Source organism: Plectrocnemia conspersa, unplaced genomic scaffold (genome assembly GCF_051122295.1).
Source record: "Plectrocnemia conspersa isolate PC_06_02 unplaced genomic scaffold, ASM5112229v1 ptg000001l, whole genome shotgun sequence".
NCBI lineage: Eukaryota > Metazoa > Arthropoda > Insecta > Trichoptera > Polycentropodidae > Plectrocnemia > Plectrocnemia conspersa.
Window position 1 is genome coordinate 13,572,135 of NW_028277165.1, and position 19,656 is coordinate 13,591,790.

General features: G+C 28.3%; 1 protein-coding gene across 1 annotated transcript in view; it reads right to left on the bottom strand.

Moving 5' to 3' along the window:
• Nucleotides 1–18,566, bottom strand: part of LOC148238921 (uncharacterized) — a 96,717-nt gene extending 78,151 nt beyond the window's left edge. Inside the window, exon 1 of the mRNA XM_088187187.1 lies at nt 18,169–18,566. The gene's annotated coding sequence lies outside the window, so the exon portion shown is untranslated. The remainder of the gene's footprint in view (nt 1–18,168) is intronic.
• Between the last annotated feature and the right edge of the window lie 1,090 nt (nt 18,567–19,656).

Genomic DNA, 19,656 nt, shown 5'->3' on the forward strand with positions numbered 1-19,656 from the left:
TTTAATAATAACTAAATTGATATAAAAGAAAAAAAAATGTTTTCTAGATATCGATGAACTTTCTACAATTTGGCCTAATGTTTAAACAATTGGAAATCCCCAATACTTTTATTTAAAATAATTTTTAAATACTTGTAGTAATTTTATATGATCTGCTTTTATCTATTTAATGTTTTTGGGTATTATGCAGGGGCGTATATTCAGGGTGTGCTAGGTGTGCGGCGCACACCCGCAAAACCATCTAAAATATAAATTTAGAAATTTAAAAAATTTAGGGCATAAAGCGACATCATTTTGCATACAGTAGTATGCAAAATTATAAAATTTTAATATGCAGTGTATAGTATGCATTGGTATTTGTCAGTCGCTCTAAAAGTTTCCGCGCGACCGACACGCTATGTATTACTCATGTGGCGCGCCGACCTTGAGTGCGGCGGCCGACTAAAGTAAATTGTTCCGAGATTTAACGGCTGAAATCGATCTGTCGGCTGGCAGCGCTCAGTAGTAAAATTGGTCTCGAATTTGGTGCACGTACTTCAAAAACTCTTGCGTCCGTCGCTGCTTTTTTATTACATTATATCACAATAACAGGTCACTCATTTTTTATATTTTGGCGTAAAATAGTTTATTATCTTATTTACATATGATCAATACTTAATTTTCTATTCTAGCTTATATTTTTTTATTTACCCCAATAATGATGAAGAATACTGTTGAAGATATTTTGAATAATCCATTTTCAAAAAGAAGTTATGAAATTAAATTGAAGATCATCAAAATTGGCAAACCACGTCCACCTCTTCCCAATTTATTTATGAAGCATAAAGACAATAAATGTGAATATACAAGACATTTTTCATTTTCATCATATGAACGAACTGAGTGGTTAACAGGCTGCGAACTTCGATCTTGATTGTTCTGTTGGCCATGTTTATTGTTTTCCAAAGAAAGAAGCGTGTGGAATAAAAGTGGATTTGCTGACCTTAGTCATCTGATAACGGCACTGAAAAAACACAAAAGAGCGCATTCACACGTTCAATCATTTTTTTTTCTCAAAATGTTTGGAAAACAACGAATTGAAGTCATGATTGACGCTTAACGTAAAGCTAATATAAGTCAACATAATGAACAAGTTAATAAAAATAGAGAAATATTAAAACGAATGATTGACGCAGTAGTATATCTAGGAAAACAAGAACAACCTTTTCGAGGCCACGATGAGTCCTGTAATTCACTAAACAAAGGAAATTACCTTACATTTTTAAATGCACTTCGAGAATACGATTCTATTTTGGATACTCATTTAAATACTGCAACGGTGTTTCGTGGTTCTTCCCCATCCATACAGAATGACATAATTGAAGCAATTGGTGATGTTATTAAAGATCATATTAAGGAAGAAGTAAATTCAGCAAATTTTGTCGCTATTATTCTTGACGAAACTTCAGATATAATGACGAACTCACAGCTCTCGACAGTTTTGCGTTTTGTTTATGAAGGTAAAGTTTACGAGCGGTTTATTGGCTTTACAGACGTTAGCTCTGATAAAACAGCCGATGGCTTATTTTGCCACGTTGTAAATATAATTGAAGAATTTCAAATTCAAGAAAAATTAGTTGGACAGACTTATGATGGGGCGAGTGTAATGAGTGGGCATATTAATGGTTTGCAAGCCAAAGTACTCGAAGTTTATCCATTGGCCATTTTTACACACTGCTATGCTAAGGTCTTTCCAATATAAAAGTGTGCAAATCATTCTTTCAAACTTTAAATGGATTGTCTGCATTCTTTTCGAAATCTTCCAAACGAATAAATGCTTTACAAGAGTTTGTAGGTAGAAGACTTCCTTCTGTTACACCTACAAGATGGAATTACACATCACGGTTAAGTAACACAGTGCAAAAATACAGAAATGAATTTACGGACTTATTTCGAGACGTCGTGAAAAATTGTAAACTATGGGACCCTGACACTGTAATAAAAGCACGAGGTTTTCTTAGATTTTTGGAAGATTTCGAAACAAGAAAACTTCTCCACATATTTTCAAACCTTTTTGGAAAAACTGATGTGTTATACAACATTTTACAATCCAAATCTTTTGACATATTATATTGCTGTAAGAAAGCTACCGAAATTTTGCAACTACTCAGACATGAACAGGAAAATAATTATGAAACATTATGGGATTCTTATGTAACGGAAGAAAATTATCCAAGACTGAGTAATGATTTGCTTGTTGAAGAAAAGCACGCGTTTAGCCAACTATTTAATACAATAGTTGATAATATATGTAAGCAAATTGAATACCTTTTTTCTTCAATGTTCAAATTGGAATATTTTCACCTTCTGGAGAAAGAAAAATATGAGCAATATAAAGGAAAATTTCCAAATGAATTACTTACCAAACTGCAACAATTCTATGAAACATTATTTGATTATATAAGTTTAAAAAATGAGCTTGCTGTTCTTTATCATTTACCTGAATTTGCAGAGAAATCTGTTCATGAGCTTGTACAATTTATGAACACAAATAATCTTGAGTCAGGTTTTCAGAAAATAGATAAATTAGGCAAACTAATACTAACTCTTCCAAGCAGTACTGCTTCAGCAGAACGTTCATTTTCTGCTCTGAAACGTATTAATACTTGTTATCGAAGTACCCAAGGCCAAGAAAGGCTATGTGGCCTTAGCTTGATTTCAATAGAAAAAGGGATCCTTATGGATATTAAAAAGAAGAGCACTTTTTATGACAGCGTGATAGAAAAATTTATGATTAAAGAAAGAAGATTAGATTTTATATATAAATAATTATAATTTTATGTTTATTGGAAATTTGATATTTTTATATAATAATATTTTAGATTAGGATTGATGTTTATTTATTTATTTATAAATGGGAAAAAGCTGTAAGGCAGTTTAGGCATGCCAAAACCTCGGCTAATAAAAATGAAAAAATGTACGTTTTTTTTTAATTTTTTATAGCACACCCAATATTAACACCCACCGTACGCCACTGGTATTATGTAGTTTTTTCGTATAGCAATTATACACATTTGTGTTGCTTTGTAAAAAATATTATTGTTCAGCGTGAATGCAATATGGATGAATTGAGTCTTATTAGTTCAGATTTGCCATTTACAAAGCTAAAATTAGAATTTTAAGAGATGATTTTGCAGTTTCTTTAAATCTATTCTTAAATCAGTATCACATGCCATTATTGTAATGTATCAATTTTTGTTAAGTTCGTCTAAGAAAGATCGTATATAACAAAATCGGTCTAAGAACACTACTCTGAGGCATATTAGATGATATTGCTGTAGTTTTGTGTAGTTTTGTATCTTAATATTAAAGTGTATATCTATCAAGTAAAATTGTAATATTAAGAAGATATCGTGTGGAAGCAGTCATTCCTGGTAAGAAACATATCGATTTGTAGGAGGCAATACCTGGTTCATTTCTATGTATTTATTATTTATTGAAACATACTTTACAATATTTTTCAGTAAAGTATCCATTACAAAATTTTAAATCAACATATATCTTAAAATAATATAAATGTATTTTTTTATTGTATTAAACATTATATTGTAAATTGAAATTGTGCTAAAAGGTATATTACTTCCATAAGCAAAAGTTAAAACTTTGCACGTACTATAAAGTTGAAAAAATAATTATTGTTTTTTATCATATATACAAAAATATGATACTATTATATTATAATTTTATTGTTCACAGGCATTCCCGTTATAAAATGCCATGTTTGTACATTTCGCACAAGGGTTCTCGGTATTGTATAATACTTAAGAGCGCAACAATGGCACAATAATTCATTTAATTTACATTTCGTTTCAAACATCATTGTGTTGTGTTATTCTTAAGCTTTCCGACGTTCGAAACAATGTTTATCCTTTGGCAAATATTCACTTAATAACATCACCGATGTTAACAACTCGTGGAAAAGGATACTTGTGATATCTGATAAAACGCCTTAAACGTCTAACGTGGTATAAATTAACCAACAAGCGGAACACGTTTCGTAATAAAACGCACACCACGATAAGGCTTCGATCGTTGCGGCGAATTTTACCAATGCTAGTCGTATATACTTTAAAGAGGCTGTTGTTGCGAATGCAAGGTGTTATCGGGTTGAAATCACGAATTGTTAAGCAGCTCTGATACATGCGCATGAATTATTAAAATATTCATACGTAGATAAACTTAAAAACGTATATCGCCGATACATTACCTATTCACGTATAGAATATATATACACAAACGGGAAATATAAAAAGCGACTGTACGAAAATCTAATTTAATGTATCGCCTTTTTCGGGCAGCTTTTCCGATTTCATTTGCCTCGCAATCAGGAAAACGGGAAAAGTCTTGTAGAGGAATAATCGACCCGAGTGAAGGCAATCTGATTTAAATTTGCTTTATTTTTATATTGTGTGCATATTATTAATATATTCGTTAAATATGACTTTAAAATGTCTAATTAAAAATACGTTGAAGAATCCAAAAACTAAGAGATTTGTATGACAGATTCACGGAATTGTTGTTACAAGTCTCTTAGGACAAAAAATTGCTTATTAGATTAAATTGTTAAAATTTGCCGGACTTTGGATCTGTATTGAATTTAAAATAATACAATTTAACGCTATCTTTAGTTACATTGAGCTTTTGAAAAAGTAAAAAGTTTACTTTTGTAACTTTTAAACAAAAGGGATTTTATCTAAAGAGATGCCGCAGTTTTGCGTCACAGCAGCAGACTCGAATTTGTATTTATTAAAAAGCGCTAAAAATAAAAAATTATGTTTAAAATAGTATTCATTATGGCTGATTGACCTGCATAGTTAGTACACATTTACCCATATGTAACGCATTGGGCTCACGCTTGTCAGGTTACAACGGAAGATTAAAAATAAATAAAGTAAGAACACAGAATTTCTTGCTGTATTTAATTTAGGTAAAACAAATCACCAAGAGAGATTTCACACCTGCTAAACGAGCACGTGTAACGGCTGAAGTTCTAGTGCGCGTGCGCGAGCAATTCCATTCCAGATAAGCAATTCATGGTGCACGTGTATCGATTGCTTAAGACAGCTGCCCAGTCAGTCTAATTACGTTTAATAATTAGATAAATTAAATAATAAACAAATGATAAGAATATCTAATTTTTAGAATCGTAATACAATCCCAAGGCATGCGCCGCCTCTACCGCATGTACGAAGTGCACGCCATTGATGTGTAAAATGTGAAAACTCCTGATAATGCTGGGACAATCTTTGGCGAAGAATATAGAGACTCATTAAAAAAAAAGATGAACGCGAAAAAAACGCGTAAATAATTTTTAATGTGTGTATGTGTGTGTGTATGTTTTTATATGTTTTTAACCAGATTTATAAAGAAAAACAAAGACGCATAAATAAATGAACAGATCACTGCTTCTTCTTGGAATCGTAGGCAAATCTGGGACTTTTCCAGACTACTGAATCCAGGCCTGCTTTACGTAATTCAGAACATCTTCTCACCTTAACATAAAATCAATCTATCGAAGAGAAATATATTAAGACAAATTTAAAATTCCCGGTAATACTTAATAACAAATCTAGATATAGTATGTTAGTTTATTTAACATATTATATGTATATATTTAATTAAAAAATTATGGATGAAAACATTAAACAGAAGACCGTGGGTAATGGACGATTCATTTCTTATTAATACCTTCTTTGCTTTGTATTATGTAACACCTTGACTGTGAAACCCGTCTACATTATAACGAATAAATAATGAAACGGTTAAGTGGAATTCGTCAAGTACACTGCGATCAGGTAATAAAAATGAAAGCTACACACCGCAGTTGATTATTTCACACTGAGTCTGTAAATAAGTGAAATTTATGCCGAAGAAAAAATATTTTCCTCAGTTGAGTAGCTCTCATCGGCAAACTTCTTACACTGTCATGAATAAAATATGTATTAAAAATGTTCCTTTCGGCGAAATTATACACAGAAGCATGAATACAAAATTTATTTTTATTACTCGTTTTTTGAACTAAAAAATCGTTCGTCGATTAATCGCAAAGTTTTTTTATAATATATTTATAACACAAATACAAGAAATTTTCAAACCGACCTATGTAAATTTTTACTATCTGAAATCAAAAATGGGCTTGAAATATGAAAAGATTTACACCGACGACTCCTGCCTCGGTCCTGTGATAAAATGCGAATATTTGAACGAAAGGTATAAATGTTTAAAAATTGCAATCATTATTTATGTGCACTAAACCGCAGTATGTCTTCATTATACCATGCATTAGATTCAACTGAGATAAACTAGAAAATTCTAAGATCAATAGTCAGATCAAATATGCAAAATTCCATCAAATCTATCAGAAAATTACAAGAATATGCAGCGATAGCTTTCAGAATGTTGTGCGTTGGTGTTTGGATTTACGTCTATCCAAGACCTATTGAGCTATATGATTAAAGTTTGTATGTAATATGTATTGCGAAACGGATTACTATTTCAACTAACTAAAAAGTTTTGATACGATTTAAAGTATATTTACTACACTGAAATATGTATAATGTAATATGGATTTACTTAGAAGTTGCTATTTAAAAAAATATAAACTAGCACCAAGTGATATATAATTTATATCTCTATACTACCTAAAGTTAATATACTGAAATCATACATATATTGATCTTTAATGAGATAAAATTAATATGTTTCAAGTTATTTAGTTCATCAATTTTTCTCTTACATATATAATCGAGCATTTTTATTATAATGAAAAGAACGATATTCAAACAATTAATTATTACTATCGTAAATTATATAAGTATTATTAAAAAAAAAAATTTAGCATTATGAATTCACTACATATGTATTTTGACTGTATTAATTAAAAAAACATCTACTTTATTTTTTTAATACATAATAACAAGAAAATATAACAGCATTATAGACCTTGAAAGGTGGGGTTCGAATCCAGTATGGGTATGAGTGTTTTTTTAATATCCACTGTGGCTATTATATAAATATTCAAAAATTTAGATTCATCACGTATCAGGATTTTTTTTAGGTTTTTGTCATCTCATGGATATAATGAATAATAATTTACAGTGACATGTACTGTTTGTAATGAATAAAATAGATAATAACTAAATTTTTTTAAATACTTATTTCAGTCTGGTGTCTCACTATTGCCTATGTATTGCAATATCGGTAGTACCGATACCAGTAATAGTGGTATTAAAAAAAACCGACCTACAATAGTTCTATTATTACACAATGAAATACCGGTATTATTGTTTTTTTTTCCATTTCCATTTTTTTTAAATCTGTACATTTTATTTGTTGAAAACATTGTTTTTGTCTTTTTCCTGGATTACGAATAATACGCCAATTTCGGCAAACTTATTTTTTTAAAATCCTTTTTCCAATGCAGTTGTTATTATAAAATATGTAACCTTATTACACGAATAGAAATATTAAGAAGAAATATTTATTTAGTCTTTTTATTAAAAAAAAAGATTAAATTATGGTATGTTAAATTAATTAAAAACTAAAATAACTACATATTTAACCTAAAGTAGACTTAACTCATTACATGGAAATTATATTTACTATGAAGTCGTGCGTATATATGGACATTAATTAATTAACTGAAATAGTATAAAGCCAAATTTCTATATACATGTAATTACCTATATGTATACCTATGTAATTTGCCAGTTAAATTTATTATTTATAGATATAAATGGAATAATTAATATATGTGTTAGAATAAATATATGCTATCTAACAAATTAATTAATTTAGGGTAAAAGTGTATTGTTTGAATTAAATATACAGATACATTGTCTTATCATAATTGTATTGTTTGATAAATCGTGTAATATGTTTATTGTTTTAGTTATACAAATACTCAAATTATACAAGATTAATTAACGTTTTAAGAACTAAACTATAAACTAAAAATTTTAAATATAAAAAGTTGTGTCCAGTGAATTATTTACACAAATTATATACTTCAATATGCTTTTTTAAATATTGTAAGTGCAGCTACCAATAAGAATGCAAAGTTTAAAAATGCTTTATTATAAAAAAATATAAGCCTTTTACTGTTACGATAAATAAAATAAAATAATTATAATATTCAGAAAACATTTAAAAATAAATACACGTAACACACATACGCATAAAGTTTCGAGACTCATAGACAACAAATATTTTTAAACAGTGTGATATTTTTTATGGTGTTATTGTATTTTCCATGAAGAAAAAGTCAATAAACTAATTTTTCGCTGCCTTTAAATCTGCAGTATTTTGCTATTAAACTAATATTTTACAAAAATGAAATGAAAAAAATTTATTCCAATAATTAGGCATTGATAATAATTTTAAAATTAAATAAATTCAGTGGTATGAAAACGTTAATCAAGGCCGGCCCGAACGGCAAGCAGTACATGTGATTGCCAGGGGCGCTAGATTTTGTGGGGCGCCGTGATACCAAATAAAGGCGCAATATTTTCTTTAAAATATCAAAATATATTGTTAAAGAATATAAATCTGATATTATTGCGCTGACCTAAGCGATTTGCTGTAAAGCTATTAAGACATGTATATATTATTTTTATTTAATGCGAATTCAAGAGGGTGGAAGCCGTGAAGTTGACTGTTGAAAAATCAACCGTATGGAGAGCAGACACCAACGGCAATCATATATAGCTTAAATTCGCTATTAAACGACTAAATTTTATTAGCTAAGTACACTGTTCTATATTTTTTAACTTTATATAAATCAAGCATCGTCAAACGTATACCGGTTAAGCTAAGTTCGCTATCTCATTTTTAAACTTCATATAAACTGAACTTTCACCGGTTATAATCATATTTTTTTCCAACTTCCTTCCTGGAGTCTTCCAATTACACATTGACCTGTTTAATTTTAGCTAGGAGGAGCTGGTCCAGTTCGTATCGTTTAATGCATTTTAACCTTTGAGTTTTATTTATTTCTAAAAGAAATGGTTTGTGTCGAGCTTTACAACTTCTGAGTCCCATATAGTTAAGCTTTTTTCTTACCGTCCACCAATAAATGGATGGCCATCCGCTTGCAAAGACTTTTAGCAGACATCTTTGAAAACGTTTTTCGACGATTTTTTAGGGACTCACGAATTAAGATTCAATCTTACTGTGTACTTGTTTTTCATTTTCTTTCAATTCTTAGTTTTGATTTGTAATAACCACATTCGTTAATACGTTTCAAAGCATTTGGAACAGCGTGTCGTAAACAATTATTGTGTATTTTAATTTTCGAAATAGTCAGTCAATAATATGCAATATGCGAATTCACTAAAATTATATTCGCCCATTTAGCTTTTCTTGATTTGCGTTTTTATAGCATTTTTAAATGTTTATTAAATATTCAAAATAAATTATTAATTAAAAAAAATAAACCGGCAAATAAGGGCCAAAATCGCGCAACTCAACATATACATAAATAACAGCGCAACTGAACATATATATATTTAACACACATAGGCAAGACTGAACGATAAGACCTTTAATCCCATTTTAAAACTCTAGTAAGCAATAAAAAAAGATGAATTATTTTGTTTAGTATTTAAAATTACGGCTAAAACTACCTGCTAATATATTTCGGTTAGACTAACAACTTGTATTTATATACGACTTTAAGGGGTGCCCCGTTATTAAGGGAAGGCACCCAGGCTCCATATAATAAGAGGGGTCGCAATTTTTATTTAAAAAATGACAAAAACTTACATGGTTAACAAACTAAGCAAAAATAAATACAAAACCTATATTTAGAAAAAAATTAATTGTTAAAACTGCGGCTATGATCGTTTCTTAAAACGAAATAATTTAATAAATTGTGAAAAAAGATTTTTTTTAATTTTTATTTTGCTTTTGTTTTTAATATAAAACACTTTTACTTTTATTACTTTTTTCTCTCAAATGATTTTTAACAAAGATACAAATTTTTAATTTTTTTGAAAAACTACTATTTTGAAACCAAATACTAGATATAGCTGGCTAACAAATATATTTAAGATGTTGACAAACTATATTTTTTGGCAAAAAAATTGTGCTGATATAATAAAAGCAGCGAAAGTTATCGTGTCCTTAATTTGCAGTAAATTCCATATATAAACCCATTCTTTTCAGGCAAAATGTGTTTATATAAGGAATTAAGTTAGGCTAAGTTAGGCTATGCTACGATAACCTCAGTATCGTAGCATAACCTAACGTAGCCTAACTCAAAAGATTTTTGTTTGAGGGAAAATATAAATTTATGTACACGCGTTCTTAATTTTATACCTTCAGATACACATAAAGGCGGTCACCAGGGTGGTTCAACGGGTGCAAGGTAACCAGGCTGCATATTATTAGGGGGTCCAATTGAATTTTTTTCAACCTTTTAAAAAAATTAACTAATTTAAATTGTTTTTTTAAATTTCAACTTTAAAATTTTTATAAAAACATTTTTTATGAAAAATTCAAATTTAAAAATTTTTTTTATTTAAAAAAATAAATAATTTTTTTTTCTTTAGGGTCCAAACATTTTTTTAAACTTTTATAAAAATTATTAATTTAAAAAAACCCTTTTTTCTATAAATTTATCTACATATAGAGGCAGTAAGAATTGTGGTGCTACAAGATGCAAGGTACCAAGTGTCCACAGTATAAAAAAATAAAATAATTTTTTTTTTTTAAAAAATGTTTTTTTTTTAAAGAAGGCGGTGTAACAAGTACAAGGTACCTAGTTTCAATAGTATAAAAAGTTACAATTAAAAAGTTTAAATAATTAATTTTTATGAAAAATTTAATTTGTTTATTCTTTTAATTTAAAATTTTTTTTGATTTTTTGAGGTCCAAGAAAAATTTTGAACCTTTTATAAAAATTATTAATTTAAATGTTTTTTCAATTAATCCTTCTTTTTATGAATTTATCTACATATAGGAGCAGTAACAAGGGTGGTGCAAGGTACCAAAGTTTTACAGTATAATAATATGCATTAAAAAAAAGAAAAGATTTTAATTAAAGAGTTAGGCTATGTTACGAGAAATCGTAACAAAGCCTAACTCAGCCTTTCTTAATTCCTCATAAAAACACATTTTGCCTGAAAATAATAGGTTTGTATATGGAATTCACTCAAAATTAAAGACTGCACTTCCGCTGCTTTTATTATATCAGCATAATTTTTTAAACAGAAAATAGAACTTGTAAAATCTCAAATATATCCACTATTTCGTTTCAAAAAAGTGGCTAATAAAAAATAAAAATAAATCGTACCTTCGTTAAAAATTATTTTAGAGTAAAAGTAAAGAGAGTAAAAGTGTTTTATATTATAAACACAAGCAAATTATTTTTTTTTTTTTTTACATTTTAATAAATAATTTCGTTCAAAGACACGATCACTGCCGCAGTTTCCAACATTTAAATTTTTTTATAAAAATATTTTAATATTTATTTTTGCTTAGATCGTTAGGAAAGCTAGTTTAACATAATATAAATTATAATTGTGACTCCTTTTATAATATAAAGCCTGGGTTCCTTGCTTTAATAATGGGGCATCTGTTTAAATAATGTGTAGCTCTTGTAACTAGCTATTGAGTATTCACAAATATATTATTTTGTACTCTCACTTGGCATTTAACATTTCTCATTGTGTTTTTTACCAAGGAGATAAGTTTTCTGGTACACCTTAATCATTAAGGCTTAATGTGTACTCCTTAGATTATTCCAAGCGTAAAAAAATGCGACGAAAAAAATACGACAAATTCTTAAATACCTACAATTGCAAAAGAAAGTATCGTGTCAAATATAATATTAGATTACTTTAATTTAAATAATATTTTTAGCTCATGCAATGAGTTATTAAAGTATTAATAGGTGGAGGGGGCGAAAATTTAGTTTTTACATAAGGCGCTAATTAACATTGAGCCGTCCATGACGTTAATGTATAGCCCTAATTATTATATATATATATATATATATATATATATATATATATATATATATATATATATATATATATATATATATATATATATATATATATATATATATATATATATATATATATATATATATATATATATATATATATATATATATATGTGGTTGAATGCGTTTTCGCGGAGAAATATTTGGTTAATATTTCTAGGAGTCGGATTACTCCGCGTACTTTTTTGATTCCGTGTGGAATCATGGTCCCTACGTTTCGGCCAGATTCGCCCAGCCATCCTCAGGGGAAAATTGAGAATATGAACATCCGGTGTGGGCAAAGCCCAGCATGTGGTTGTTCAGATCTGAACAACCACATGCTGGGCTTTGCCCACACCGGATGTTCATATTCTCAATTTTCCCCTGAGGATGGCTGGGCGAATCTAGCCGAAACGTAGGGACCATGATTCCACACGGAATCAAAAAAGTACGCGGAGTAATCCGACTCCTAGAAATATTAACCATATATATATATATATATATATATATATATATATATATATATATATATATATATATATATATATATATATATATATATATATATATATATATATATATATATATATATATATATATATATATATATATATATATATATATATATATATATAAACTGTTCATACGAAGTGATACGACTTACAGAGTAACAGTTTGAACGTAGAGCGTTTTTATTTTGAAGCGAGTGCATTAGGAAGCGGAATACTTATTAAAAACATAGATAAGAATAACCCGTGGAGAAATCGTCATAATATTTACACTGTAGTTTTCTTTACTGATGTTAAAACAGTAATTGTATGACAACGCAGCAAAATTATCTTTTACAAATTTGTTTCGCATGTCTTCAAATGTCAGTCTAATGTTTCACTTAAACGTCACCTTTATCATTTTTATTTTTGCTGAAATACATATATACATATGTGTACAATATATTTATTAATGCAGTCATAATAATTTTGATGCCACATTTACAGGTTTAATAAAATAATATATTACCAAAATTATTTTTGTTAGGGCTTTAAAAATATTTGTTAATGTAAATTTGATAACAAATTGTAAAATATATCTTTCAGCTAACAATGTTGATTTAACTGCTGTAATGCCTAATATTTTATAGTATGAAGATGCATTTGATAAAAATTTAATATTTGTAATGATAAGTAATATAGAAAAGTACATAAAATTTACTAGTTTTATTAAAAATGTATGTATACATATATATGTATACGCTACTGAAATAAAGAGCCTTAAAATAAGTATTATTAAAGTATAGTTTGAAAACAGTCTTTTACTTCAAATATTAATTTGAGGATGGGATACTTTGAGATCTCTTGTTTACACATATATATATAATATATTTAATATTTTTCCGACGTTCGTTTGCCGCCTATTGAATTTGGACAAGAATTTATGCGTATATTATAACGCGTGTTTTTTTACGCACAAGGCGTTGGCACACAATCTTTCCTTTCTCCCTCTCGGGACCAATACGGAATTCAAATGAGAATCGAATCTTAAATTTCTCTCGTAATGCTGCTACTGATTTCCTTCTTCGATCCTTCGACCCGCTTTTTCGTAATTGACGTGTGTTGTTTCGTTCGTCGGATGGCAATTTATCGGGAATTCTGTGGCGTAATCTAATCATCTTGGCGCATATCAGTCTTCGCGACTTTCCTTTGTACCATCGCCTTGCCTTGGCTTGTCGAGAAAAGCCTCTAGGAGTGATTTTTTCCTGTCATTATATTTACATACTTTGTCGTGTGTGTATATGTCTGTGTGTATATGGGATGGGTGGGTTGTTTTTCTCGAGCGGAATTCTTCACGCGCCATTATGTTATACTCAGGAGCTTCTCTTTATTGGCGGTGAAAATTCGCAGCCAGCATTAGAAACTCCGAAGGATAATGTTTATATTAATATTGCAAACAAGAAAAACAGGCTTCTTTAATGGGAAAATATTCATAGGTTTTCGATATTATAATAAGTGCTGTGAATATAAAAATAACAGTTAACTCTAGCAATTTGAAGGTTATATGTTAATTAACACAGTTAACTCTAGCAACATTTGAAGGTTATAGGTTAATTAACACAGGATTTTAGTGAAGTATTTAAGGCGCATTATATGAAGTGTGAAATATAATTAAAAATATATTTTTAGTTAGGTCTAGATTCTTTGTATCATTAGTAAATCAACTACTATAAATAGCATTAGAGCAATTCTAGAATAATTTTTATGGTAGACTATTATGTTTAGCTATTATATATTTCTATACATTATTTAACCACACTTAATAAATAAAGTGCTTTTTACTTATTTTAAAATAAGTTTAACTTTGGAAGAACTTTGCGAATCATTGAGTTTTGCAAAATCATAATTTAACACTTCACAAAAATAAGATAGCTCGATAAGAAAAATAATTTTCTATACTAATATATAACTAAATTGTGTATAAGTAAATAAGTTTAGTTTAAATTGTCAATTTAATTTTGAATACAACTAGTTTGCGCTAATTAAGATCAGGAGCATTAAAAGCCTGTTTCTCAACGGCTCTTAACATAATGAATAATTGATAGGAAGTATATCTATTGGAGTTTCCTATTATTAATTTAAAATCAACATATACAAAAAGTATTACATATATATTGGAGGTTGAAAAGACTTTGTTAAATATATCAATTGTTTCCGTCTCAGAGACTATTAGTTTATGCTCTGTTGAGCATGTTTAAAAAAAACTGCAATGCTATAGATGTCAATTTTCTAGTCATTCTGCCATCAATTTCAAAGCTATTCTTGCTTGGGTAAGGTGTGCTGGAATGCCATCGATTACTTTCTAAATTTTATATATTTGTCACTTGCTTATCTATACGTTACATCCGCGTGGAATGCAAGTTAAGAAAAATATTTTAAAATACAGTTTTAAAACGAGTTAATAATAATTATATTCTGACCAAAGAGAAATTAAGCATAAACTGATCCCATTCCGCTACAGATCAAGTACATATATGAAATACATTCAAAATGGCTATGACAGAGAAATTACTAAAGGAGCAGTGTTTTTGGATTTTGCTAAAGCTTTTGATTGCGTTGGAGACGCAGGCATTATATATAAATTATTTTTTTAGTAGCTTTAAATAAAATTTTAAGCTCGTTTTCAAACGGTAAATTTTCATTAGTTAAAATTAAAATTTTTTTTTAACTTTCAGATCTATGTATACTGGAGTCCCCCCAAACCTTAATTTTAAACTCTTGCTATACACAATATTTACCAGTGACTTCTCAACAAAAACTCATAAAAATTATATAAATGTTTTATTTGGTGACAACATGGGGATTTTATGTTTTAAAAATCTTTATTAAGCAATAGATAGACTTTTAAACAGAATACAAATTATTCATAAATGACAATAAATGGCTAGTGCACATCCCACTAAAAGCACCGCAGTAAATATTTTCACAAAATATAAAAAAAGCTTTCGCTTACAATAAATTATAAAAAATTAAAATGTACAACATTCAAGACTGAAAAAATAAGGCAAGGTACGTATGTTTCACCTTAGATTCTAAACTATCGTGGAAATCTTATAAAGGTTATCTAAAACAAGCAGAACAAAACAATTTTTTCTGATTTTTGGCAAAAACAAATTTATTAATAATAACAAATTACTTATCTTTAAATATATATTAAGATCTGCAATTTTGTACGCTTTCCTGGTATATAATTAATACTCTTAAGTACAAAAAAAAAAATCGTTAGGAATTGCGTCAAATGCTTAATGGTTTTCCACAACTCAATGTTATGCTGTGATTTAAAAATACGCTAACTAGACAATTAAACAATTGACAATCTGGTAAAAAGAATCTGCATCTAATACTTTAAATAAAAAATAGCTGTTAGTTAATTAAGATAAAAAAATATTTATTAGGAAAATATAAGCAAGTAAGTGACCATGGTCTAGAAACTGCAAAAAACATTAGATATGGTAAGTATTTAGTGGTTCTTAAATTTTTGCGAATTTTGACGATCATGCTAAATTCAAGTTTTTACAGAATGATTATACTGGAAATTAATGCTATATTTAATATAGTCGACATATCAAATATTTATAAAATAAATAGTGTTTATATTCTTACCGGGGCTTATCCAGAAAAATGATTTGTTGGATGTATATACTGAGGATCGAAAAGCAGAGGGAAAGAGCAGAATGCATCTTTGGTTTTATTTCTAAACACTGCAAATGCGTTTTTTTGTATAAAAAAGATGTAAAAATTATCTTGGCATAAAATAAAATAAAACTGTTGGAATAATTTAATGAGATTACTAAAATGCAATTGCGTGCCATTGTAAAAAGACTGGTCCATTAAGCAAAGCCGTTAAAAGTATTTATTTAATATAAATATTCATCGAAAATAAATGTCTTCGTATATATTTTAACAAAGGCATCTGACGCAATCAATGTGTTAAATAACAAAACTCAAATAACACTAAAAACGGGTGAAGAAGAAAATGGCAAAGTCAATTTATAATTGGCGCTTACCAAAACCATCCGTTAAGCCAGAGATAAAGTCGCGTGCCAAAAGAAATACGCATAGAGATAAAATGTTACCGCAATCACTTTTTATTTATTGTAATTAAAAGAATATTTTTCATTGACGCCATATCAATTGTAATTGCTTTCTTAAAAAAATTGAAAAAAAGATTGCCGTGATTTTGAGCTAATACTATTAAAATGTTAGAACTTTGTGCGAGAAGCTTTGAAGATCTGAGTTTGGCAGAAGATTTTATTATTTGGATTTGGTTCAGCCTAGCAGATGCACAATCACGTGAACGATCCAATAAATCACGCATTTATTCAATTTGTACAACACCACTAGGATAGATATTTGTAAAAATAATTTTTAAATTCAATAAATTTGTATGCAATGAATTGCTCTAATATATTTATATTTATTTGGATATTAAATTATGAGCATCAATTAGCAAAATAAGAATATCTTAAAATTGTTACAGTTTATGATAGATTCGAACAATTGATCTATATTTTTATTTTAATTGTACAAAAAGTCTACCATATTTAAAATAATTGTACATATAGATAATAATACAAATACAAAACCACTACGTTGTTAAATCGTATAATACTGTTGTAGTCATTCTAGAACAACATATATTATATAATAAACTATAAAAATTGTTTTGCATTATTTTCTAAAAAAATAAAATGTTGCTGTTAATTTTCGTTAGCTTAAGATATATTTATATAGGAAATAAATTTACATAAAAATTAAATACTTACGTAATACATAAATGCAAAGTATGGTCGATATTTTATATAAAGTTCTGTAAACTTTAAGATTTTTAGTATTTAGTATTTTATTAAGTATTTAAAAAAAATAATTAATCATTGTCACAATTCATGACTCACTCCATTCTTTCAGTAAAAGAACTTTTTCTTGGATAAATTTCACCCCTCTCTGTGTCACCTTGCAATATGTCATCTGGTTAAAAAAATGCGATTTTTCACACGTTTTCTATTATCATTTTCGCACCTGTGACAAATTATTAATAGCCGTGAAGAGGAAGGTAAACACAAGTAGGAAAAATATAAACGAATGGAAAAATGTCTCTGCGATAAAAAATTGTAGTACATTTATTATTTACAACATTATGTTATTATTTAATTTATAAGCTTATAAAAATACGCTCAACTGCGTGACTTCTTTCGTACTGGGAGTGTGTATATCAAAAGAAATATTTTCAAAGGCGAAATGTTAGTAATTAAGACATTTAATTGGGCATAAGAAATTTTGCGAAATTGAGTAAGTTAATTTAAATTTATTATGTCTTACTCGCGCTATATAAAACGAACACGTATTGAATCACTAAGTTTAGAATGTCTCCAAAGTGGAGAAGATGTAGTTCATTCGTTTCTTGACGGTTTTATAAGGGTCAGCGTATATTTGTCGTGCATAAAACTTGACCCACTTTAATAGTTTCTATAAAAAAGATTTTAGTAGAAATAGTTTTTACTTATTTTTTTATTACGGGTAATAAGAAATTTATATGTTTTTTAATAAATAAATAAACAGTAAATAGTTGTGAGAATTAAAGTAGTAAAAGCATACCGTGTTTGTTTCAATATGTTTGTATTCCTCTCCAATGCGGCAAATCTCTTGCAGTTCCTTTTAGCTATGCACGTGAACCAAACTGCATTCGATGCACAAAATAACAATTTATCCACAATTATTAATTAATTATTGAAAGTTTGCACTGTTATTTATATTCATGGCACTGTTTTATGGTTTAAATAAATAACGTCTACTTTTATTTATAATTTAAACGATAATTTATTTTAATTTCATCATGTCTTATTAACTTATGTATGATAAGGTAAAAATCCAAATATTTTTATTATTGTTTGTTATATTTTTTCATTTTAAGATTTTTATTCAAAACACGATCGCAATGTTTTCGGGGTGAGTCCGGGCGCGAATCCTACCCTCACGACGTTCGGATGAAGACTGGAGAAGGGGTGCTTTGGCGGAACGAACGTTGCCGAGAGGGTACGAACGAGTCCGAATATATCAACTGAGAGGGATAATGAACACATACATATGTACTGCGTACTCAGGTACGTATAAAAAACACATATATATATATATACATATATATTTTGTTTGAGGTGTAAGTGATGCGATGGTCTTGAAGATAGGGCGGCAATTTTAAGATAGCGGCAAATATTAGGCAAATTAGGGCGACAATTCGACATTAAATGGCTAATGATAGTTAATTAAACATTAGCTTCCATTATTATTCAAACAATATATATATATTATATAAATGAACGAATATTATATTTTGAGCCCTTTTTTACAGTTATATTTTTAAATATAATTCAGTAAGGCTTATAAAATATTTATTAAATACGCATCAATATAAACTGTAAATATTAAATAAACCTGTATATAGTTCCTTTAAGATTTTTTTTATTGATAATTATCACGTGGGTATAGTATAATAGTAACAGGTAATATAAAAATTGTGAAAAATGTTCTCCATTTTTCTTTCTTAATTTAATTCTCTATATATTTCGCCAGTAAACTATTAGCATCATCAGGAGATTTTTAATTTTTTTACATACACTTTTTTTATTTCGCAGCGATAAGAGGTTTTTGTAATTCGCACTTTCACTCAGTTTTTATGTCAAAAACACTGTTTAAATTAAAGACTATTAACTTATCTGCTCCGCGGATAAGAGCGTAATGAAAAAATATTCGAAATATCAAGATTTTTTACAGTTTTTTCATATTTAAGAATATAAAAATATTTATATTCTTAAAAATGAAGAAATAAATACACTATAAATATTTTTTATTCATGAAATAATTAAAAAGGTAAAAAATCAAACAACTGGTTATAATTTTAAATAAAATATTTATTTTAGGTTTAGTTAACGGTAACTTTTCATCACGTAACCTAGCAAACTATCACAAAATGTTTCGTCAAAAGTACACAAGACAAAAAAGCGCCGACAATAGTTCGGGTACAAAAAGGCGCATGTTAAAACGGTGCAACGACTAAAAACAATAATGACATTTTTAATTTTGGAATTA